The sequence below is a fragment of the Pelodiscus sinensis genome, chromosome 1 (assembly GCF_052426305.1).
Source record: "Pelodiscus sinensis isolate ZL-2025 chromosome 1, ASM5242630v1, whole genome shotgun sequence".
Taxonomy (NCBI): Eukaryota; Metazoa; Chordata; order Testudines; family Trionychidae; genus Pelodiscus; species Pelodiscus sinensis.
In genome coordinates this window covers 126,223,546-126,249,043 of record NC_143052.1, presented here as the reverse complement: position 1 = coordinate 126,249,043, position 25,498 = coordinate 126,223,546, and the positions used below count along the sequence as shown (strand labels likewise).

Sequence of the window (25,498 nt, the reverse complement as noted above, 5' to 3'; positions counted from 1 at the left end):
TTTTTTAATTTTATTTTAATGTCATGGTAACAATGATTTTCTAAACTAGATACAGTAAAAAGGGATAAACTATTTCTCAAATATTTTTTCTATACGGGCAGTTGACAAAAAAAATATTTAACACCAAAATGACTTGACTCCCTTAAAACTTGAAGCATTTCTTACTGCAGGAAATTCAGCTCAAAATGTATTTAAAAGATTGTCTGCCCAATGATCAACACAAAATCAACTGTGAGCAACATTTACAGTTTTCTATTATTTAAAATTCATAAACTGTTTCAAACACACTCAAGCAGTATCCATAATGTTTTAAAATTAAATTAATCTCTCAAATTGTGTTACTAAAGATTCCTTCTTAGGAATTGTGTGGCTCTGCGAAATACATGTTTGCATAAAGAGACAGGATTTGATTTTACCATAAAACAGAGGCTAGTCATTGCTAGACCGGCTTTTTTGGAGAAGGTACATCAGTGACTTCTCTTTTTTTAAGACTAATTGCTTGAAGAAATCTTGGGATGGGATTCTGAAAAGGTATTTACAAGTTCATTTGGAGAAGAGTTAGGCCAATGCTGAGACTTTCTAAAGTTGATTTCAATAGTCCCAAAAGATGCAAATAATAAACTAAAATGATTTCAGCTACTGTTTGATATTACTACTCTTTATTTGGAACAAAGACAAAAATCTCACCTATATACGAGTCATTAGGAGAAAGAAAAACACAAAAATATAACATTAGCTTAGCTGAACTATTGAATCAATTGGGGTATTCTACTCCTGTACGCTTTTTCAGTAATTGTTTAATTCCACTGTAGTGATAAAATTGTGATATGTGGCTATGCCTAATGTTCTAAAGCATAAAGTGGTAGCCCATTGGCTACTGTAAATTGTCCTAGCTTCCGTGAAGCACCACCTAAGGATTTCCCCCATCTCATTGATAACTTTAACACAACCGTCTAGTGCATGTTGCAAATATCATCCATCGCATCATCATTACATTCTCCTGTACATAAATTCAATCAAGACCTCTGCAATGTTGGTCAGTATGATAATCACCAGGAACACAGTCCAACTCTCACTGAAGTCAATGGAAATGGAATCATTTCCATTACTGGAAGCCGCATGATACTTCACAAGCAATTGGGGGACTTTTGAAAGTTTTTCCATATATACCAGGATCATGGCACCCACCTTTGAAATAAAATCATCGGTGGCATGGAAACATAACTTTGTTTCACTAAGATTAATTTTGTTTGGTTGGTTGGTTTGGAAGAAATACAATTAGCTTCTTAAACTGACAATACAAAGGAAATGTACATTTACCTTTATTTATCTCACATATTTCTAGGGCATTCGTTACTGTTGCAACTGAGCTCCACCATACATGATAGAAACCCTAGAACTGATTAACACCGAAGATATGTCCCAGTCGGGATTTTTTCTGTCCCAACTGGACGAGGACACAAAGCTCTCAAACATTATGATGAAACACTGACAGAGTACTGAAATAGGAAAAGTGACAGAAATCAGTCACAGTCACCAACACCAGGAAGATTTTCCAACCAGATGCTAAGCAAGCTTGACCATGATTCTCTTATGAAATCCAAGATCACAACTTGAGGTGTTGACACACGAACACTATCAAAGCTTGAGAATTATTTAGATGGATAAATTATGAATGGACCACTAACAAGTGAGAAAATATTGCAATAGCACCCCAAAAACCAGAAGATGGAGAAAACACTGACATGGGCTTCCCCACCCCTAACCACCACATCAAGATTTGAATAGGAACTGCTAGTCTCCTCCTACACAGATACCCTCATCACTCAATTACAACTGGCCCAGCACCTCAAAATGACCTTTCTGCTAGGCACTGCTGAAGTTGAACAGATTTTGTATCGAATACTGCACCCCCTTCACGCAATATAATAAGTGGTGGCTGGAGCTCAGCAGATGCTACTAGCAGAGATACTGCACTTCTATCAGGGCATGGAAGAGAAGACCAGGGAGGTGCATCTGTTGGTGAATAGTTATAGGGTTCTTTGAGAGGCTGTCAAAACTTATTTGAAGAATGGTGGTCAAGGGGATTAATAGCCATGTGAGTGCTCTCCTCAATGCCTTCACTCCTCCTTGGGTTGGGACTCTTGAAATCAACTTTTCCACCTTTAGTTAAGGTTTGGTTGGGCCTTATATTAGCTATGCCCATCAGTGTTCCTTCTAAGCTGTGCACTCAGCACTTCCGCCCCCCCCCCCCCCCACTCCATCCCCAGTCAAAGGCTCAGGGCTCCATTGACTGGGCAGGGCTAATTAATCACCTGTGACGCTGTGCTGCCAGGAACACTGATGCCCATTCTCCCGCCTTGTGGTACATCTGTGGTGGTTCGAAAAGCATGTACAGTTTTATACCGGGTTGGGGATACTGAGAGAAGGTGGCATTTTTTTTCAGATGTATCACAACGCATCACATTGTTTATATAGAAAATTTAAACAGTTGGTGAGAGAAATTGACTTTGTCACCTTAGAACATGGGAACTGACTCAATTTGTATTACCTGCCTGGGTCTCATCCAGTGGAACAGCTGTTTCCTATAGTCATATACACTGAGCTTTTCTTCATTATGCAGCCTCTTCCTCAAAACCTCTCTGAATCAAGATATATAAAGTTCCTGCTTCACTTGCTAATAGTCTAGCTTTTCACCTCTACAGACTTCAGTTTAAAATACTGGTATAGGTCACAAGTGAAAATGAGTTTTGTGGTTTTCATCCTAGTGGATATCTGTCAGCATCAAAGTTATCCTGCAATCTGGCACAACTAGCAATCTCTTCTCGAAAGAAACACGGAACTAGAATAATTGATGTAATTACAAGATGAGACAAATAAACTGGCATCTCTCTATGGGGAAATTTACACTGCACCCGACAAACTATTCTAGACTCTAAACAGTGCTGTTATTAATTCATTAATTTATTTACTTAGCTTTATTTTCAGAGAGCCTGTTCAATCCAAACATTAAACACAAGCAGCAAACTGGCACAGTGATTCAAGAAAGCAAGTGAGGTTCAGAGTTAGAAACAATTGATTTGGTACATGAAAAGTACCAGAGTTGTGTTTTACTGCTAGCTTCACAGAAAATAAGTTTTAAGAAAATGATTAGAGGCATGAAAGAATTTCTGTACAAAGAGACATTAAAAAGAATAGAGTTTTTAAATTTATTATTGGAACACAGCTAACATAAATAACAAAGATAACAAACTTATTTAACCTAGAAACTCAATATCAGATTTTCCAACAAGGCTGATATGATCAAACTTTTCCACTATGGGAAAAGACAATTTTGACTGGCTGAAGAGATTTGCAAGTACAAATAAGTAATAACGGTCATTTTGTTATTCATCACTAATTTGGGTGTCTTTGTAAATTATTATAAACTAATCTCAAAAATTATTCCTTTCAGAAAAAGAGATATGTAGAAGAGAAAAAGTAGTGTTGAGCATGAAAAGGGGATAAAAAAAGAAAAACCGGAAAAGTAGATAAAAGAGGGTAGGAGAAGAATGATAGGACAGAGAGAAAAGGAGAGAGAAAGGAGAGAATTAAACTATTTTTTACATCAGAGAAAAGTACATAAATAAGAAATGGTACAAAGAACAGCATACAGTAATTGAGAATCTGAAATAATATTTTCTCTAATTTTTCTAAGAAAATGTTGTCAACTGATCCATCCTCCCTACCTCCCTTTTGCCACTACTCACTCTTCTCTAGCCCTACATGATCTCTTAGAAAATTCATTTTCAAGTGTTTATTATTAATTTGTTACTGTGTTATAAACAACAATCCTTATTGTATAGCATCCTACAATTGGGTTGCCTTTGTTCAGCTGTTGCAGTATTATAAATTACGGAGGAAAAGAATTTTAACTTTCTTTTATAAGATGAAAAAGTACCTTTCCTTTCGTTCTGCCATCACTCAAAGGGATTTTCCACAGATCTTGCAGAAAAATTCCTGCATGGAGTCAGACCAAAGGTCAAAAGATTTTTTCTCCAAATGAGAATTTGAGGAAAAAATATAAATAAATGAAAACATAAGTTTCTGAGACATTTTGATGTACTTTCAACTACATTGGATTCATGTAGTCTGCAAATTTGAGACTGTGGAATTTACTGCAGAATTGTGCTCCAAAATCCAGGCTTTCATTAATATAAACCAATCAACCCCCTTTGTTTTATATCATCGTTGTTGCAAAGGCAACCTCCACAAATTCAGTTAAGTATAAACAAACAAATACAGTGCTGTTTTAATAGGTAGCCGGAAGTATTTCTTCATGCAACTCTCAGTGTCAACCTGTGGAAATCCTTGCCAGAGGATGTTGTGAAGATCATCACTTTAACAGGATTAAAAAAAGAGCTAGATAAATTCATAGAGGATCGATCCAACAATGCTTATTAGCCAGGGTGGGTAGGAATGGTAACAGGGATCATTCGATGATTACCTGTTCTGTTCATTTCCTCTGTGGCACATTGTGCTGACCACTGTTGGAAGACAGAATACTGGACTAGATGAAACTTTTGTCTGACCCAGTACAGCTGTTCTTATGCTTTCCTGAGTTTCGGGTTGTCTGCAAACAATAGTTTTGAGGTATGAATTATCCCGTTCATGTCAGTGATGGATTAATTCTGAAAACTAAAGAAAATAGGTAGCATGTTAAAAACTGGAAATATTATGAACATGCAAAGCAAACACTTGAACATAAAACCAAATATTAGGGCTACTTATACAATGCATTGTCAAATGTAATTGATTTAAAACCTAGAGTTCTTAAATTATGTCTGCAGGTGTCACGGAATTGTCACTGGACAGCCACAGACTCTAGGGAGATGACTGTAAAGGTTAGGTCCAGCTTGTTATACACCTAATATGCCTTGACTATAAATCTCAGCAAAAGATACTGTATATTAATAAATCTTTACATTATATATTAGATTAATAAATCTATACATATACTGTGGCTTTCAAATAAGAATTTCCAAACACTTTATAAAGTATTAAGCATTGCAGTATTCCTGCGAGGTAGGTTATAAATCATATAAAAAAATGGGTAGACAGAGACACATGTAGTGACTTGCTCAAGGCAACACAGTGAGTTAGTCAGTCATCCGAGAACTGGGAGTAAGACCTAGGTCTCCATTCTCCTACACAAAAACTTCAAATTCCTTCCAGTGCAGAACATTTGGAAAGATTAAATAATGACATCACCATGGGGAAAAAATTACATAAGCAAAAAGATGGCAAACAACTTCTTACCTAAATTTAAGTGAGAATATTAAAAAGACGAGAGGTTGGAAAAAATGGAGAACCTGTCAGAGAAAGGAAATTATCTACAAGCATCAGCAAATAGTGCTGGAGAAACTGTGGAACGCACAGTCTATCCTAAAAGGCTAGGATTTTAACAGGGTTCAAGTAAGAGCTACATAAATTGATGGAGGTTAGGTGCATCAATGGCTATTAGCTAGGATAGGTAGAAATGGTGCCCCTAGCCTCTGTTTCTCTGGAAGTGGGTGATGGGGGAGGGATCATGTGAGAATTACATGTGTTCCCTCCCTCTGGGGCATCTGGTATAGGCCACTGTCGGCAAGACAGGATACTGGGCTGGATGGATTGTTGGTCTGACTCAGTATGGCTGTTCTTAGAAGAAAGAAACAACAATATAATTGTCACAAAGTGGGACCGATTGGAACTTCAAATGAGTAACAAATCAGAAGGGTTAAACGGTAAAACTATTGTATCAGGAGTCTGTTGGAAAAAAGAAATAATTCCATTTTAAAAAGTGATAAAAAAAGGAAAAAAACAAATGTGATCCCCACATTTGAGGGATATGGCCGAAAAGCTAGAAAAATCCAAGACAGACTATGAAACCTCTTTAGAATTATGGTCAGACCCGATGGACTGGGAAAAACTTACATGACCCGCTTTAAGAAAATGAGGTGGCATTCCTATGGATGACTCCATTTTCAGCCTCTACTGGTCCACATTTAGTCCTGACTTCACATCCCCAAATACCTGTGCTTCCCACTTCTACTATTTAAGAGGCTGTCTCAAAGTCTAACACCTTTTATTATTTTTTAAGGGATTGAGGAAGATTTAAGAAATTACAGACCTGTAAGCTTGGTTGCAGTAGTGGAGGAAACAATGGAAACACTAATCAGGAACCAAACAGGAATGCTTGGAAAATTGTAATTTAAAAAAAGAATTCATGGTGTGAAGTCACAAAAGGAGGATCAAGCTCCAACTCAGATAGAATGTTTTTCAAGGGGTAGAAGTTCACAGAGAGGGAAGCCATGCATAAAAGTTGGTTGCAGATTTAGGTCTTTTGTGTGATGCCTGTTCAAAAGCTTTCCTAATCTACAAGGCCATTAAGTTTGATGTCAGGAGTGAGCAACTAAAGATAAAGAAGCGGCTGCTGTTTATTGATGACAACGTGTATTTAGGTTTGGAAGCAGTTTAGTTAGAAGGAAAGAGATCAGTAGTTGGGTGAAAAAAGTGAGAGTTAAACCTTTCCTAATAATGTCATAGATAAGTTATATTGGTGAACAAAGTGGTGCTTAAATTTGTCGGTATCAGAAAGGAGAGAAAAGAAAAAAAACACCTCCGTGTCTTGGCTAGATTAAGGCGTTAAGCCCAAGATGCATGCAAAAGTGAAATAAAAAGTAATGTGCCAAGGTCTGAACATGTCATCAGAGCAAATTATGAAACTGAGCACAATCAGGGTGGGGATGGTGGCAAATTAAATACACTTCAAAGACACATAGCTGAGATATACTGCAATAGCAACATGATGGAATAAATAGAAGTAGCAAATGTAATATTGACAACGCTATTCTAGCACTGTAAATGGGACCAAGCACGTGTTTATTTTAGGCTTTTTGTTTTATTACAGAATTTGCAATAATGAATGCAATTCTGGTGGTCTTATAGTGAGAGAGCATCTCAGAAATAAAGATACACCAAACAACAAGCAAAATGATATAGAAGTTTGGGGTGAAGTACGTCTCAAATACTAGAGCAGATTTGAATGCAGTGGAAAAAAAGAGGATATGCAGGCAGAATGTCATTGATAAGGATGCAGAGGACACAGACAGATGAATAGATTTTAAGTGGCAGTTTGCAACTTCATCAACTTTAATATTGGGTGGACTTTTCTTGAACTACCAGGTATTAAATGACTCCAACATAGGACCAATGGTGTCATTGTTAACAACCATGAAACAGGATTAGCACCCATAACCCAATGCTGTTATGCACAGGCCTCCCTCCCCCTGCAAAAGAGAAAGGGCGACAATCTGGAATGAGTGTTGGGCTTCACAGCCAGATGTCCACCACTGAATTCTGATTCAGCCCCAGGCAGTGAGCCACTGCCCTGTGAAGGGGAAGAAGAGTACACAAAAGGGGAGAGCTCAAACTGCAAAGGATTTAAGAACTCTCTCTTGACAAGCTAACAGGGTCCACCATTTCCTCCTGGGTCCTGCGATGAGGCATACTCCAGGAGCTGGCCCCTTTAGCCCTCTGACCAGCTCTGCACACAGGAGGCACTTGATGACTATATTTATCAATATCCACTGTACCCTCCTGCTCTTATTCATGTAATAAAACCCTCTTATGACCAATCTCAGCATTTACCAGTCCCCCAGGACATAGAGAAAAGGCAAAGCCCCCAATGTCTTCTCAATCTTACCCGAAGGGAAAACACCTCCCTAACCGATAAAGGTGACAATCCATTTCAGGCTGGATGACAGGGGGTAGGGGAGAAAGAAGGCAAGTGCCTCTGGGCTCAGTGATTGAGAAGGGCCCGGGAGCTCCAGACACTGCTGCCCTCAGGGCAGCCACAGAGAGAGGGTGGAGGGAAGGAGACACGGCTGCCTCTTCCAGGAGTGGGGAGCCGCCTTCCCCTCCCCCCCCCCCCCACAGCAATTACACCACCAATGGGACAGGACTGACCAGGCTGCTATCAGAAGCAAGAATTGCTGTTATGTGTCTAGAAATGTTAGAACACACAGGGGACTGGGATTCATCTGAACTAATCAGCTCCCTCATGCCCCAGTGAGTGGCCAGTGCAAGTGGATTTCTGTTCAATCTCCCAATCCCCGGCCATCACCCACTCACAATTCCCCAGATGTGTTCCGTGAACAGTGGAAGATGTAACCCAGACAGGGAGTCTGGTTTATAGAGGAGAAAGCAGAGGTGAAAATAAGGGGATGCACGCTGGTGCAGGCAGCTATTTATAGAGCTGAAAGGGACCCAGTTTACAATAGAACAGTACCTGTAAGAAATTTTAAATTACTTTCACTCTGGGGAGAAAGGGAGCATAAGCTACCTAAATCTCAGCTCCAAAAAAGTGGAATGCTCCACTTTCTCCCTTCTTTTCCCAGTATTTTGGGATTGTTTAGGATGAAAGGAACCGAGCAAATGTAAAATGTCACTGTAATGCACTGATTCAGGCCCCCGTTCTATAACTAGGTCTGCATGGGAGAGAGTCTTTACACCTGCGTGGAGTTCTATTCAATTCTAGCCTTAAAGAGGATACTCATTGTACTAGAGCAGTCTAGTGTCAAATACAACAACAAAGAAGAACCACTATACGTAGCGTAGGAGCTCAGTTCTGTGCAGGCACAGCAACAGGTGTAGGCATGTGGAAAAATGGCCACTGTGCAGTGCAAATTCCAGAGTTTTGATTTGCATTTAAAGTTACTACACTCCCAATCAGTACTAAGCTCTGTGGCTTTTTCACACCTAGGAGGGGTAAGAAAAGGCAGTCGGTGGTGACCTGTTCATAATTTATTGTTCCTTTCAGTTATCAGTCCCACCTCCAGCAGGCATGCTAAGGGAGAGGTGGAACTGCAGTAGGCCAGGTCTCCTGTGTCCATTCTCTCCCTTCTTGTAAATTCATGAAAAGGAGGCTGCAAACCCACGTTCCATTCCCACAGCAAGTGGGGCAAGTTATTGAAATGCCTTAGCATTGTTGTTCCAAAATAGTTTCAGAAATATAATCTCCTCAGGGTTTAATTCAAAAATATTTGTGCCCCACCTAAGGCAAATTACATTATGCTTATCAGAACCATTATCTGGAAGAGAAGGAAATGAAATAGGTATATTGCTAGAAGACAACATTCATCATAGATTAACAAATGCATGCCAGTCATGGGTGTAGCATGTGTGGGAATCATCAAGTTATTCACTTCAGCCTGCATTTCTTACTCATAAAGCAATTCTTTTTATACTAACCACATTCTACTTAAGCAACATACATACTTCAGAACATAAACCCAAGAACCAATGCATTTCTTGGAAACAACCCTCCATAGTAGTCCAGTACGCACTGCTAATAGAGTTGATGCTTACACAGGGTGAAGTCTTGGTTTTGTTGAGGTCAATGGCAAAACACCCATTAACTTCCTTGGGGAGGATTTCACCCACCATGTTGTTCTGACATCTTATATACATGAGAAGAGAGAGAGAAAGAGTTGTAACACTAAGTAAATGATCTCCATGTAGTTTTGAAGCATTGGTTGTCAAAATTACAAAAAACAGCAACAAATAATTGAGGGGGGGTCTCTCTCCCATCACTCCAAATTATAAAAATGTCAGTGTGTGCAAGGTGAGGAAGGGTGAAAATTGCAGTCCTTGGGGTTTGTGCCTCTCACTGCATATCAGATGAATTTAGATGAAATTTTGGTGCTGAGACTTGGATAAGAACTAATTGCTTTGACTAATAAAAAACATCTCTTAAACCCAAAAGTATTTCAGCTTATTGACACATAGGCCAACTAAACTTTCTTGGTGTACAACCTCAGTGCACCTGTGCCCCAGCTGGATGTAATCTAAAGCCATTGCCAGATTTTAGCCTGGAAAATGAACAGTGCCCAACCTAGTCAAGTTCCAATTTAAAAATGACTAACTTTTCAGTGCAAAAACAACAGTGCTATTCTTTGCGTTAAAGAAATCCAGAGATGTCTGAAGTTAAAAAACAACACAAGGAAATTCAGATGACAAAAAGTAACTCATCTATCTGATCTGGTCCAGAAAAAATAAAAACTAAATTGACTCATATGTCCGATGAATGCATATAAAGCTCTCTATATATGCCAAGTATGTATAGCTTGAAAATAGATTCAGACAGGATTCTGATCAAAACCAGAAAATCAATGACAGTCACAATTAAGAAAGTGCTCCACCTTTAAATCTTTTATCTCCCTCATATGTATATGATCATGGAGTATACAGGCAGTCCCCGGGTTACGTACAAGATAGGTACTCTAGGTTTGTTCTTAAGTTGAATCTGTATATAAGTCGGAACTGGCATCCAGATTCAGCCGCTGCTGAAACTGACCGCCAGTTCTGACTTACATACAGAATCAACTTAAGAACCCCAAGCGTCTCCAAGTCAGCTGCTGCTGAAACTGATCAGCAGCTGATTCCAGGAAGCCTGGGGCAGAGCAGCTGGGGTGCTGCTGGGTTGGACCAGTAGTGCCCAGAGCGGCGCTGCAGGACCAACCGGCAGCACCCCAGCTGCTCTGCCACAGGCGTCCAGAGAAAAGCCTAGTCTGCTGGGGAAGGGGGGGGGCATACTAGCTGCGCCCCCCCACCCCAGCAGACCAGGAAGACACGGGCGGCGGACCGAGACGCACCGCGGTCCCGCCGCCTGGGTCCTCCGCGGCTTTGCTCCCTGTCTCCCTGGTCTGCTGGAGACCAGCAGACCAGGGAGACGGGGAGCAAAGCCTCTGAGGACGCCGGCAGCGGGACAGCCATGGGGCGTCTGGGCTGTCCCGCTGCCAGCTTCCCCCGCGGCTTTGCAAAGCCTCGGGGAAGCCGGCAGCGGAGCAGTCCAGGCGCGCCTGGGCTGCCTCGCTGCCCAAGCCCCCCCGCAGCTTTGCAAAGCCGCGGGGAAGCCGGCGGCGGAGCAGTCCAGGCGCGCCTGGGGTGCCCCGCTGCCCGAGCTCCTCCCCCCCCCTCCACCGCGGCTTTGCCTGGGCCCTCATTTCTGTAGCAGCCGAGTGCTTCACAAGCTTTAACATATTAATTCTCACAATGCCTTGAAAGGTAGCAAACGCTATCATCATATTACAGATGCTCAGGCAAAGAGACTAAGTGAATTGCCCAAGTTCACACAGGATGGTTAAGAGCTGTTTGCATGGAGGGGTAATATGTTCTATGCACTAGCCCGCTGTGCAATAATTGGTCCATGCTGGCCCTGCTGAAGCATAGTAATGGTTCCTTAGTGCAATTTAATGTAATATCTTTTCACACTGCACTACTTTGGAGCACACGGGCAGGATCTATGTGGACCAACTCAGGCACAGCATGCTAGTGTGCCTTAGAAATCACACCCCATTGTGCATATTTCCACATTGTCTAGACAAGTCCTGTTGGGGAGAAGGAAATTGGATTTATGATTGGTATGTCAGAGAGCCAATCCCCTTCTCTTTTATAGGGACAGGGATGATGAGGTCCCAGCAATCGGTTGGCTGTAGACCACAATAGGTAAGGGGGACAGCTGACAGCAGCCTCCTCCGTATATATTGAAAGATTATGAAATTACCTGCACTGTACACTTATCTGCCAGCTACTCCCAGACATTTAAAATAAAGTTGCAGCCTATTAAACCACATTCACAGCCAGTGGCTCCTGTTCTTCTTCCTGCATAATAAGATAATACAAAGAATAAGTCACAGTTGTAGCCTCCACCCACATGCAATAAATAAAATGGCCTCATTTGACATAGTGTACATTCAAAGCCAACATTGAACAGAGACGTCTACTCTCGGTACCGTGTAACAAAAAGTTCACTATGTGCATTTGATTTAAATCTCCTATGGCAAGGGAGATAGTGGTAAACAAATATAAAAGGACAGACAAATCACTTAAATCAAGTCAAAGTACAGTCACAGGAGGAAAGTCACTAAGCAGGTCTGGGTATTTTTGCAATTTAGACGGCTTTGCCAAGCATTGGAGACCCGAGCCTCCTCCACCTTGCACCTGAGATTTTCGTTTTCAGTCTTTGCAAAGCGAGCAAAAAGAGGCTGTTACATGCTACCAGTTTGATTTGGTGTACACAGCTACAGACTGCAAGACAGGGGAGAAAGGGGCAATATTGCTGAGTTTTCAATAAACAGGTCTTGAAGCAAAAGTGCACAGATCCTCAGTTGGTATAAACTGGCCTCGCTCCAGTGACCACAATGGAACCGTGAAATGGATACATGTATAATCAATGGAGCTGTGCTGATTTACACATGTTGAGAATCAGAATACTCAAATCTTCTGATTCAGTTTAACCCTCTTCTTGACCCAGTGCAGATACTGTTGAAGAGTTATTATAGTCCAACATCTGTTTTGGTGGTCCGCTCTCCTGGCTACCCACCTGCCTTTACATGGTACAGCTCTAAAAAAGAAAGCAGGCTGATAATCATCTTCTGCTGCACCCCTGGAGGTCAGGGTTATTTCCCTTCAAGAGTGGCAGTAGGTACCTCAGATTTAATTGGGAAACAAGCTAATATGGTTTAGATTCAATCCACTAATATATGCTGCCAATTTAAAGACAGAAATTATAAAGCATTATAATTCATTCTGCAGACACCTACATGATTGCAAGTTCCTTCAACACACAATGTAAACACAAACAGACCTTGTATCTAACAAGCCTGCTCAAGAGGCAATGGAACCTGCATTAGTCAAAATACCCACCTTTTGTACTCCTACACTGAAAGCTGACATTAACTATGAGGCTATTTTGTTGGAACTATTAGTTAAGAATAACAAATAAAATACCACATATTAGTCCCCAGTATGGACCTACTAGCTAGCCATAGTCAGGGATTTTGATTTTCTTTTAATACTTAGCAGTAATGATATTACTACATTTTAATTCTTTTAGACAACATAATAAAAACTAGGCTCTCAGCCAACACATTCACATTTTTTTCCCTCATACCATGCCTAACCCTAAGGAATAGCTCAGAGTTCTTTCTCCAATCATTCAATTGGTCCCTTCTCTGCTCCAGAGTTTGATTATTTCCTCCATTTGACATAGGATCATATTCATAGCATCCTCTTCAGTTTTAAAGAGGAAAGATAGATATCTCAATTTACTGTTTGTCACATTTTTCTCTATATACATGACAGCAGGAGAATGGGTAGTAGCACCAGTGGGAATTTTCCCTCTATAATTTTCTTCTTCCCCAAAGGCCTGTGATGTCCACTACATAAAAAAAATGAGGCTGCACATTCTCATTAGGGCAGGAACTATCTGTTTGTTAAATGTTTATAGAAAAATGGGGCCCTTATCCTTGACTGCATTGTGGTAACAACTATAGGCACCCAAATAAATAATTAATCCTTCCTTAATTGCTGGTTTGGGGGACTTCTTGGTCTAAGAACTTTCTGTATCGCAAATCGTGCACCTCTCTCGCTCTCCATATTCCAAGAGATTTCTGCTGAGTAAAGTCTCATATCATGGAATCAGAAATTCCTTTGGACAACTCCCTTGTGCATGGTAGTAGTAATACAACATAAACTAGTGACTGAATTGCAGGACTCAAAAGGAAAAACCCTGTTGCACAAGGCTCTGAATTTTTAGTACCCTCTGTAAAATAGAAATTACAGTACCTCTTGCTCTGGGAAGCAATGTAACTCATTACTAACAGTAGTGAATGTTCAGTATTATGCTACTTGCTAGATGAGACATAAGGATTCATGTCTTTTTTTTAAATCTACTCCAGAAGAATATTAATCATAACTATTGTCTCAAAATCGTTCATGTTCACCAGATTGAAGGAAGAGTATTGAAGTCTGACATACCAGCAAACCACAAAAACTATGTTAAATCAAACATGCTCATGTAGCATACTAGTGAAAACAAGCTATTGTACTTCTGAGAACTCTTCTACTTTGTGTAGTTTTATATTGATTATTTAACTTGCTGGAGAATATATAGATAGTGAACAAGAGACTTCTAATCCAGTTCCTACTAATTAATAAAGAGAAGCCATCAGTCAGAATGATAGGTTTTCTCCTTCAAAGTGACATAGGGTAAATTTCAGCCCTGTGGCTAGGACAATTCATGATCTATGAATCATTTAAGTCCTCAAAATATGGCTTAAGTGGGACTTAAGTCTTATACAGCTGGCCCACTACACAGGGGTGAATTTCATCCTTACTTTTTAAAAATTGATAATATTAATTGTACATTTTTAGTTTAGAGGGAGAAATCACTGCTGTTGACTTGAAAGAGTGACAAGCAGAAGACAAAGATTCTCACAGATTCTGTGTCTCTCACACACACACACACACACACACACACACACACACACACACACACACACACACCCAATTCCTATATAAATTACTGCCAAGCTAAAACCATAAGCATCAACTCAGGCAATTTCATAAAATACTCAAGCCACTTCTTAAAAATCCTAATTTACCTTATTTAGGATAGATACCTCCTGCTACTCTTCCTTGTATGTAAAAATTATAGGTATTTCTCTCAGATATATAGATCTTGTTCTTGATTCTCAAGCTGTGCCTCGTCGTAGGGTCATTTGCCACAAATGTAACTTGTACTGGCGAGAACCAATCCATGTTATTGCATTTCCCATGCAGCTGCTCTTAACTCTATGCCTTTCCAAAGAGCAATCAAAACACACTGTTTATTTCTTTCCAACCACAAGAAGAAGCCTGGTTGTATTGTCAGGGAAAAACCATTCTATAATGGTAGGAACTCCTCTCAGACTTCTCTTGAGTTAAATCCAGAAGTTTGCAGCTTCAAGCTGACAAACCACAGTAGCTCACAATGACATTTGGGCCGTCCCTTCTGTGCTCATTGTAAATCATATAGGCATTCAGTTACAGACACTAGTGTGTCCCACACTATTCTAAAGGAACATATTCAGATAAAGTCTAATTGTCTCCTCTCACTTCTGGTCCTTAGTCAAAGGCCCAGAAAAAGGCCTTAGAAGAAATACATTTTTAAAAAAGTATTCTAAGGCTCCCTGACTCTTGCTCTTCCTAGCTGCTAGGTGCATTGGACTTAATCACTACCTTTTATGCTCTTTTCTATTATTCCCGACTCCTCCTAGCCCCCCACTTCCATCTCCCTCTCCAATTTCCCCTGGAATGCCTCCTCTATTTTAAAAGCATTAAATATCAAGAAGTGTATATGATAAACCCAAGAAAGAACCCATTTCAGTATCCACTGAAGACAATGGAAAGACTCCAATGAGCATTTTAATATTGGGACCCTGATCTTTTACTTTCATCTCTTCTCCCATTCCATTCGTTGCTTTCCATCACTGTAAGGGTAAGAATAGACTGAGCTACTAGCTTTAGTTATAAGGAGCAAGCTCTTTTCCTTTCAAGCACCTAACTCACTTACGTACTGTACAAATAATACATACATTGTTTCAGTTAATAAATTTATTTTTTAAAATCAATTTAGTTCATTAATTTGTTGCTGGAACTGACTGCTAGTGTGCCGGTACAGTCTCCATGCCATAAAATATATATATTTTTTTCAAATTTAATAATTTGGCCTTTTATAAATGTCAACATATTCTTCTGTCTGACTGGCATCAACCTAGTAGTGATTCAGTGCTATATCATAGTTACACAAGAACAGTTAGAAGTAGGCTAGGACAGATTAGATTTTTATTGGTAAATGGCAGTTAATGTAAATTTCACCACATACACAAAAGACAGAAAATATTACCATCAATAGTAATAAAAATTTACAGGTAGGAAAAAGAAAGAAAAAGGATCTTGAGGACTTACTAGAGGTTGATTTAAGGCTATTTACTCTGTATATTTGACATGTGATATTGATGATTTATGTTTTAACAGGCATAAAGCTTTAACTTTATGAATGTCAGTGTTTTCTGTCATTATCTGACTGCCCCATTATCTGACTCAAAAAAACTGCCCTCAATTTCCTGCACTAGTGCAAATTTAAATTGATAAAAATATTTAAAAAAATCTTAACAATAAACATTGATATTATCCATAAAGGAATATTTTTAAAAAAATCAAAAATTTTGAAAGCCTTATTAAAAGGTAACCTTTGACCTTTCAAATGATAAAAAGTTGCACTTTTTTCTAGTTGCACCTTTTTTTCCCCACTGATCTAAATCATCTTAAAGGGTCACCGATTTTAGAAGGCCAAGGTTATTCCTTCTCTTCTTAGGCATCCATGGTTGCCAGAAGATTGATTTCTAGGAAATGCTAGAGTTCAAATACAAAGCAGCTGCAGAACTTTGGCATGGCATAGAAGACCCTATAAATGCTACCAAATTAGCCACTGCCTCAGCCTTATTGGAAGAGTATCAGTGATCCTAGTCAGGAACTGATAGGCCAATAATGAGATTATTTGTTACATCACATAAAAGAAATACAACAAACTGCAGTTGATACTTGGGTATCAATTCTGTTTAAATTTGGCAAAAATATTCATATAGAGAAATCTAAACTATGCAACTCGCATTACCAGGCTAACTTAAGTTAATTGAGTCTCAGTGTGGTCAAATTTTTAGTAGGGATCCTTTACTCAACACTTGCTGCACACATACTTGGTGAATTAAGGACCCTTTTGGACATGCTCCTCCGTTCATTGTAGTAGCAGCTTCCCTTTTCTTGAGAAGCCTTGCATACAATGTGGGACACAGAAGCACATGTAAATCTTTCATCTTGAAGATGGAAGTATTACACTGTTAGGCTCACAGATCTGAAATGGTACAAAGGATTTTGATATCAATTTTGATTGTGTAATATTAAAGTACAGTCAGAACAGTAACTATTTTTATTCTGCCGTTTCCATACCAGTTCTTTTCCCAATAAAACTGGTATTTCTAGTTGCACATCCTAAAAAGCTGAGCTTAGAATCTGAATATCAAGTTGGGATTTTTCTTGCTCATGAATCACTGCCAATAATAGATTCTTCAATCCAAATTCTGCACTTTAGTTGAACTCGGGCAACCGTTTGTCTGCAAGAAGATGGTAAAGATATAACGAAGAGCAGAGTTTGGCCTGGGCATAGCAACACAGTTAACACTTCTATTGATCATTCCCTGGTCAAAATAGATGCACTGGTTTTTCAATTCTCATAATAATCAAAAGTAGTAAACGTTATTTTTGTCCTGGGAACAGAGATAGGGCTCTGAATGTTCACTGGGATGTGACTTTTTGCAGAGCATTTTTAGAGTAGAACTACCCTTTAAAACCACAGGAAACACTTAAGTGGTTCTGATAACATTAGTAATATTGTACTGTATATACATATATGAACCCAGATACTACATGTATAAATACATATGCATATGCTACATACATGTATTATATTATTTGGGTCTACCCAGAACCCTTTTAAACACTGTGTACATCACTGGAAGGCAATAACCTCTGAGATGAAACACATTGTTAAACAGTAAACAGCAACAGTATAGCAGAGGGATACGAACAATGTATTATCCTGTTAAGGCTGCAGGAGGAATGTAAGTAGACAGAATGTAATTACAAGTTGGTACCTGTACATAACACCAGGATCACCAACCTTTCTTCTTGGAGGAAGGAAAAAAAAGTAGGAGTACTTATCAGTCATGAATTGTTAGGATCTCAATTTTACGTTTCAGCTGAAAAGTGGCGCTTCCAGCAATGCTATTCAAATTTGACCCCTGAAGCATTTCTTTCCTTTGGTACTGCTTCAGAAGGAAGAACATGCTATTTTTTGCATCACCAAATCCACTCAATCTTTTTGGGAGAAGTCTAACCTACAAAGCTAAGTATGGTCCCAACTCAATCCTACTTAAACTGTTGTGGTCTGATGAAAGCACATCACAACATGCTATAGCTAAAAGGTTCTTGTGCAATGTTTCCTACTAGCAGCTCTTTATGAACATAAAAAGAATATCCTATTAAAAGAAAGTTATCTGACTCCTTGAAAGAGTAAAGTGGTTGGGAACTGTGCCTAGTTCTGCTCAGGAAGTCAACCAACCACTCCCCAAAAGTAAATTGGGCTCTGACAAGGAGAGGAAACCACAGGCCTTCAAGATAACCAGTGTTTACGAACAGATAACCTTAAATTCAGCTACTGAAATGAAACCAAATATTTCCCGGCTCCCAAACTTCTCTGATCTAGACTAATATCTTGATAGCTCTCATCAACCTTTACAAAAAAAAAAAAATCAAGCAGTGATTAGATTCAAGTTGCTCTACCGTGACCTTTTATGAAATAATTAAAAAAAACAGATAAGTTAGATTAAAACAAGGAAGTCTCTTCTACTTAAACTACATTCTGAAAAAAGTTGTCCCCTTACTCTCCCATTATATTACATAAAAAGTATTTCATTAGAAAACTGAAGTCTATTCAGAATTTTTCTGATAAAAAAATTAATCTCCTGGACTCCCAACACAGTGCGAAGTCTAGACTCCTACCTGTACATACATACAAGAGTTATGGTGTTGGAGAAATCAAATTCCTGCTCTTTGGTTTATGTTACTAGTAATAAATCTATGGCTGACAAAATATTTTAAGAAGGATTTTAATGGTTAGCAGCAAGTCTCTGTGGGTATGTTTACACTACCACCCCAGTTCAAACTAGGGTGGTAATGTAGTCAACCGGAGTTGCAAATGAAGCCCGGGATTTGAATTTCCCAGGCTTCATTTGCATGTTGCCGGGCGCCGCCATTTTTAAATGTCCGCTAGTTCGGACTCCGTGCCCTGCGGCTACATGGAGTCCGAACTAGCGGACATTTAAAAATGGCGGCGCCCGGCAACATGCAAATGAAACCCGGGAAATTCAAATCCCGGGCTTCATTTGCAACTCCGGTTGACTACATTACCACCCTAGTTCAAACTGGGGTGGTAGTGTAGACATACCCTATCTGATGCTGTAACACCAATATTTAGATTAAATGCAATTACACTAAATAGAGTCGCAATAACATCAGACACTGTCAAGGGGTCTTAAAGTGGATGTTAATGTAATTTTACACCTACTTCAGGAGACCTTTACATTGCCTGTATGGTGTAAGGATGCATTAGTTTGGCTAAGAAACTGGTCCAAATTTCTTCAATAATACAGGGAACCTCAAAAATACAGATAATTTAGTTTTAAAAAAATTACACTTCTTTGTTAAAGTCACCCTGGAAGCAAGAGGATTGTTGCAGCTAAATATTAACAATGACAAATAAAACTGAGTGCAGCAGAATTCAATAACATAAGACCCTAGATATAGTCAGGTAAAAAAAATTGAGCAATAGGTATTGATATATGAATATCAGTGATGCTTCCAGAGATGCATGTACACAGTAGAATTACTGATACTGTGTTAATATTAACTAGAGACTGGTTAGTAATAAGAGGTATAAACATTTACATTGCAATTGGTCAAAATAATAACAGAATAATTACAATAAATTTTGAAATAGTAAAAGCTCATTTATTTAGTTAGTTAGTTTTTAATTATAGCAAATTTAAAAAAGTACTCTTTTCTTCTTTTTAAAAGTTGGAATAAGTTTAGTGGGGGTAAAAAATTCCTATTTTCAGCCCTAAGATATCCATCCAAAGTTTCTTACAGAATGAACAACAGTACACCTTTCCCACATACAATAAAACCTCAGAGTTTCAAAGAGAATTGTCAAACATACATTTCATTCAAATCTGAAGTACACAATCCAGCAGCAAGAGACCAAAAAATAAAAAAGGCAATGTACACAATACAGTGTTAAACAAAGTTCTAAAAGTAAAGGGAAAGATTTGACCAGAAAAGGAAACTATTTTTGTGCTTGTTTCATTTATATTAAAATGCATAGCAAAGTCTCAAAGCTGTATTAAGTTAGTGTTCCATTATAAACTTTTGAAACAACAACCACAACATTTTGTTCAGTGTTATAAATAACCTCCATTCCCGAGGTGTTCATAACTCTGAAGTTCTATTATATGTGCAAATATATTCTAGACAGACTTCTCAAATATATAAAGATAGACACACATTCATTTGCAACACCGAATTCTTGCATTTCTATTGAAAATTAAGGATCTTGACTTTATGATATGGACAATTAGTCTTAGTCCTGCTGTTGGAGGATAGCTAGAGATCCTCTTACATAAGCCTCTGAAAAACCAAGAGATGACAAAAGACTCTTAGCCAGAAGCTGCTTGCACTGTGCATAAGTGTCAAGAGAAAGAGAAAAAAAAACTTCAGATACTCACCTTGTGGGCTCAAGAGAAATCTCTCAACAAGGAACCACTGGCTTTTCAAACAGATTTCAAAGCTTAGATGGAAATGACAAATCAAACTCTCTGGTGACCTCTGGGGAACTACTATTGTTTTAGCTAATTTTGGGGTGTACAATGTGATGTGAGATTTGAAGAAAGGCTAAGGCAAGATTCATCACATTCCCTCTTGATTATTAAGCACAATACCCATGGGTCAGAGGAGCAAGCAAAGGAAGCTTAAGGAAGTTGATTACCAGCTTCAAATCCCCTTCTACAGGCTTTATAGAATGGCTTAACATGTACACTTGATGGCATAGTTTGTTTCAGCATTTGCACCTTCTGCATAATTAATCCTGGAGAAATTCTGCAATTATTTCATTTGAAGCCATAATAAAATTGCAGAATTCCCCCAGGACTGGTATACCAATACATTCATTTAATACCAGTTTTGACTGAAATAACCTATAAACATTTATGGAAGTATCATAGTGATACAGTGCAGTAAACTTGTCCTAGACCATACCAAATTATTTTGATACTTACATTTATTTTTAGATTGCATAAAAGTCACCACCTACCTGCTCTTGGTCTACTTTTACAGATTTCTTATTAAATAAACATTTTATTGGGTTTTAAAGTTCACTTGGAAATAGTCACAAAGTGGGATAAGGATGAAATTCAGATAGGAAAAACAAACCACCAGGAAAAGCCGCCATATATTGAGAGGTCTTACACAGTGGACAAGTGCCTCAAAGAAAAAATGAGGAAGGTCCATTGTTTGGACTATACAAATATAGTGAATAATCCAATAGAGGCTGTATTGTATGGTAAAATCTTATTTAGGCAGAGTACCTACACATTGCTTATTCTAGGAGTGCATTTTAATACTAGAATTCTGATGAACCAAAGCATACCATTGGCATTGTCTCATTAATGGACCTGAGTGTACTGTAATAGCATTTCAATATGAACGCGAATCACATTTACTGAGCTTGCATCAAAAGATGAACTATTCCCATTAAAGTTCCATTAAATTCCCCAGTCTTCTTCTAAAAACAAACAACTTCTCCCAAATCCTGCAACAGGGAATATGCTGGCATTACATAATACAAACAAAAATGTGAAAACCCCATCAGGTTTCTAAATATTGATACACATTTTAAACACTGTTTATGAAACCTCAACAGGATAACCCCAAATTTCAGAATTTAAGATAAAAGGGAAAATATATATATTCAGCAACTCACCCAGTAAAAAGTTAGATAGTAACTTTTAACATGTGCTTTACCTTCATTTCTCTCTCACATTCTAAGGTAAACAGCATGGCAAAGCTCATAGCAGCAGTTCGCTTGGAACCAGTTGTGATGACTCTCCTACTTGAAACTCCCATTTTTATTAATCCCTGGTAACCATTGTTGTCCCAGAGCTCCTTCGCTTTAAAAAAAATAAATAAAAATAGGCACTTGGTGTCTTTTGCACCCCTTCAGCCTGCCCATGAAGAGGGATGAGCCTCCCTTCAGAAACTCCCTGTTTTTTAGATAACTCGACTGTCCCAAAGAAAAATAAAGGCTTAGTTGTTCCTGCTCCTAGACATTTTGAAGCACAACTATCCTTTAGGAACGGACACCAACAGGAGAAGGAGAGAATTTTCACAACAAACTGTGTTTCTGCATTCTTTCCCAGAATTCATGGCACAGAGAAAACAGCACAAAGTACCTAACATGCCAAACCCGGTCATTATTAATTGCATAGTTAATCAAACTGCAGAGGCCACATATAAACTGATTAAGCAGAAACTTGGATTTACACCATACTTTTTTTTGGGAAAAAAAAAAAGCTAGTTTTCACTGAGGAGTACATGCAGTTGAATACTAGCTCTCACTTTCAAGATGTACGGATGGGCATGTGCCATAACATACGCATTTAATTTTAGGGGGATGATATTTATGGTGACGGGCAGGAACTGTTTTAAAATATTTAAATATTACATAAAATAGAAGGAAACACCCTTTCCACTGTAATCGTACTGAGCAAAGCTTGATCAGCATGTGGAGAGTTTCTCAATACAGAGTATTCATTATATTATAATAAAAATAATAATTTAACCAATTTAGGGCCACAAATCCAAGAGTTAAATTACATGATGCAGGAATTTATTTTGTTTCAGATCTTCATCCAGGCTTTTATGAAAACATTGCGCTTGCGATGAACATCATAATGGCTGAATTCTAGCCATTAGCTCCTACAAAGAATGGAGCCACACAGAGCGGGGCAGTTCAGCACAGCTCCTAAGACAGCAGTCTTGCTGCCATCCTGGGCTGTGTCTAGACTACATCCCTCTTTCGACAGGATCTATACAGGATCTTTCAAAAAAGCCTGCCATTTTTGACAGAACCGTGTCTAGACTGCGGTTTTACTTTCGAAATGGCACTTTTTCAAAAGAGCGCCATTACGTGATTATACAAATGAAGTGTGGGATATTCAAATCCCCGCTTCATTTGCAATTTTTAAGTATCAAAACCACGTCCCTCTGTCAAAAGAGGGATGTAGTCTAGACACAGCCCTGAAGGAGAGCCCCTCCACCAGAGTGCTTTATTACTTCTTCATAGACACACTGTTTTCTTTTCCTTCCCTTAGGGCCAAAGTTTAGGGTGACAGTCCTCCGGGCTGCTTTATATGGCAGGTAGAGCAGCCAAGATCATCTCAAGGGAGGCACTGCTTTTCCAGACATAGGGAACTAAAGAATTAATGGGTTGTGTAACATGCCAAACTAGGTCTTGGATAGGAGCTGTCCTCCAGGAAAGGGTGGGCCCACTCTCCACATCCATTTACGCGAACCTCAATGTATGTGATATTTGATGAGAGTGGAGACAGAATCACCACTAATCACCTCCTTGTTCTAAGTCACTTGCAAGAGTTGGGGACTGCAGTAGTCTTTGCAACTTTGGTAGCAGTGATGGGGACCCTGGCTACTCCCCTCCCCCATGCACCTCTTGCCCTGGGGCCCCCTCTCACTTCCTACATCTCCCCCCCAGGGACACAACCCCAGTGTAGTGTGCTCCAGTGTGGCACACTGGCAAGAGGAAGCCCTGCAGGCTGGAGCGCTTGGCTGCCGTAGCTCCAGTCAGGCTCCCAGGGCCTGCAGACTGCCTTACTAAGAAGCAGGCTGTCAGGCAAGTGAAGAGGTCTGGCTGGGGCTGCCACAGTCCCTAGGCCCCTCTTTAAGGGAGTATGGGGCTGCAGCCCCATGTACCCAAAATTCTGTTGCTCTTCCTCTTCCCTGACTTTCAGGGAGCAAGGGGAAAGTGCACAGTTCGTGTGCCTTCCTCTTGCTCCTGGCTGCACAAGGGAAGGGCTTGAGTACTTCACAAAAGCAGTGCCCTTACCCTCCTCAGACTTGCCCCTTCGTGGCATCAGCCCCTGCCCTGATCCTCCCCATCCTCAGCCCCCTGCCCTTATTTCTGAACCTCCCAATCTCCTCTGCTTTGAACATCCCACCTCTAGACCCCTGCCTTGATCTCTCCAGTGCCAAATTACCTGCAGTTTATAATGGACCAAAAGAGTTTAATGAAAACAAACCTGGTGGTCATTTAATTTGAGCACAAGCTTGCATGATCCACACCCTTCACAGACATCTTGGACACATAGGTTGGCATGAAAGGAAGATGTGTGAGACTAACTGTAAATATTCTAATGCTGCTGTTTACGGTATAAAGTATGTCTCAACAAATCTCCATGTTGAGTAATTAGCAGATTATTTTACGTGATATTAAGCAATGCTGGTGATTACTCTTAAATTTTAAATTATGAGTCATGTGATTAGTAACTTGGGAAGTGCTGATTTTTGACTTGCATAATGTCACTGTTTTTGTTGTTCTTTAAATGAAATTATAGGTGTGATTAAAACTGCGCACTTACTTAATCACTCTAATGCACTGAGAAGATGAGGTAAAATAATGAGTGGGAAGGATGGGAACTATTTAGACTAAGCTCCTCAGAGCAGGGACTGTCTCTTATTATGTGTGCATAGTGCCAACATAATGAGGCCTCTATCTTAGCTGGGAACAACACAATATAATTAATTAAATGCTAGCTGAAGTTCTACCCTCTTTTACATCTCTGAAAACAAAGGAACTCGAGATGTAAGTTCAAAACACCAGGTGCCCCAGAGATGCGGAGCTGACAGAGGGCTGCCGACAGGGGAGTTTATGAGGGAGAGCAAGAGATCTCACCGCTGAACAGGCTACCAGGTGAGTGTACAAGCTCTGTTTATATATATATGACCACAAGGCATGGTCATGGGAAGAAGTGCCACGTGATTCCTCTTCTCCACTCCCCAATTTTTCCTGCCAATATGAGGAAAATATATCCTGAGTGTGAACCATAAAAGATAATAAATGCAACACCACTCAAAGAACAAGAGTTTTCTCTGCCTTCTGACTGCAACATTGGCACCACATGGGCAAACTGAAGTCAAGCAGCTAGTTTGATATACAACAGATACAACCTAAGTAATAAAGGGTTTGAAGGCTGTGTTTTTTGACAAGGGTCAAACCAGCTGGCTCTCCATTAGCATGTTAAAGTACTACGGAGAAACTGGAGAATCCACTCATTGCCTTCCAAATGCAAACCCAGCATACTGTGATTATTTTTATCTTCTTACTTACAAATAAGCCAAAGCTTTATTTTAAGACTTAGTTGCTCTTAGGAAGAAACAACAAATATAAGCCACAGTCTCAATGTAAACTCTTGGCTTTCACACGTGTTTGGATACCATTTCCAAAGTTGCATATACCAGGCCAGGGGTTTCACGGGTGGAATGGAGGGCAGAATTTGGCCCAGTCTAACATCAGGGTAAAATGATAACATGGATCTATGTACAGCAGATTTTTGTATAAAAAGCCATTGGTTTCCCAGCTTAAACCCCCAGCTGAAAAGGCACTTAAAACATGATACTAAATAGCCCAGCCATAATTCTGATACAAAATCCAGCACTACAGATGACAGGCTGGGAAAAATACAACAAAATTAACATACCAATCCTTGTGGCTGGACCACTGTACCATTACTGGCATTTTGCTTATGTAGTGATTCCATTGGTGTTTTGCATTACATGGCAAAACCATAGGTTCCCCTTCTAAGAAAAGAATTGCTTCAAGTGCCAAATGGTACATCTGGAGAATAGTACTGCCAGAATCTGGAGAATAGTACTGCCAGAATCCTATGATAAAAAATGATGAATCTGA

The 25,498-nt window shown here is 39.4% G+C and overlaps 1 long non-coding RNA gene across 1 annotated transcript in view; it reads right to left on the bottom strand.

Annotated features, from left to right (window-relative positions):
* The window catches only part of LOC142818694 (uncharacterized), a 75,314-nt gene that overhangs the window by 39,637 nt on the left and 10,179 nt on the right, over positions 1-25,498 (bottom strand). Inside the window, exons 3-5 of the long non-coding RNA XR_016347205.1 lie at positions 11,588-11,685; positions 9,391-9,481; positions 4,487-4,677 (exon numbers count right to left, since the gene is read on the bottom strand). This is a non-coding gene — a long non-coding RNA (uncharacterized LOC142818694). The remainder of the gene's footprint in view (positions 1-4,486; positions 4,678-9,390; positions 9,482-11,587; positions 11,686-25,498) is intronic.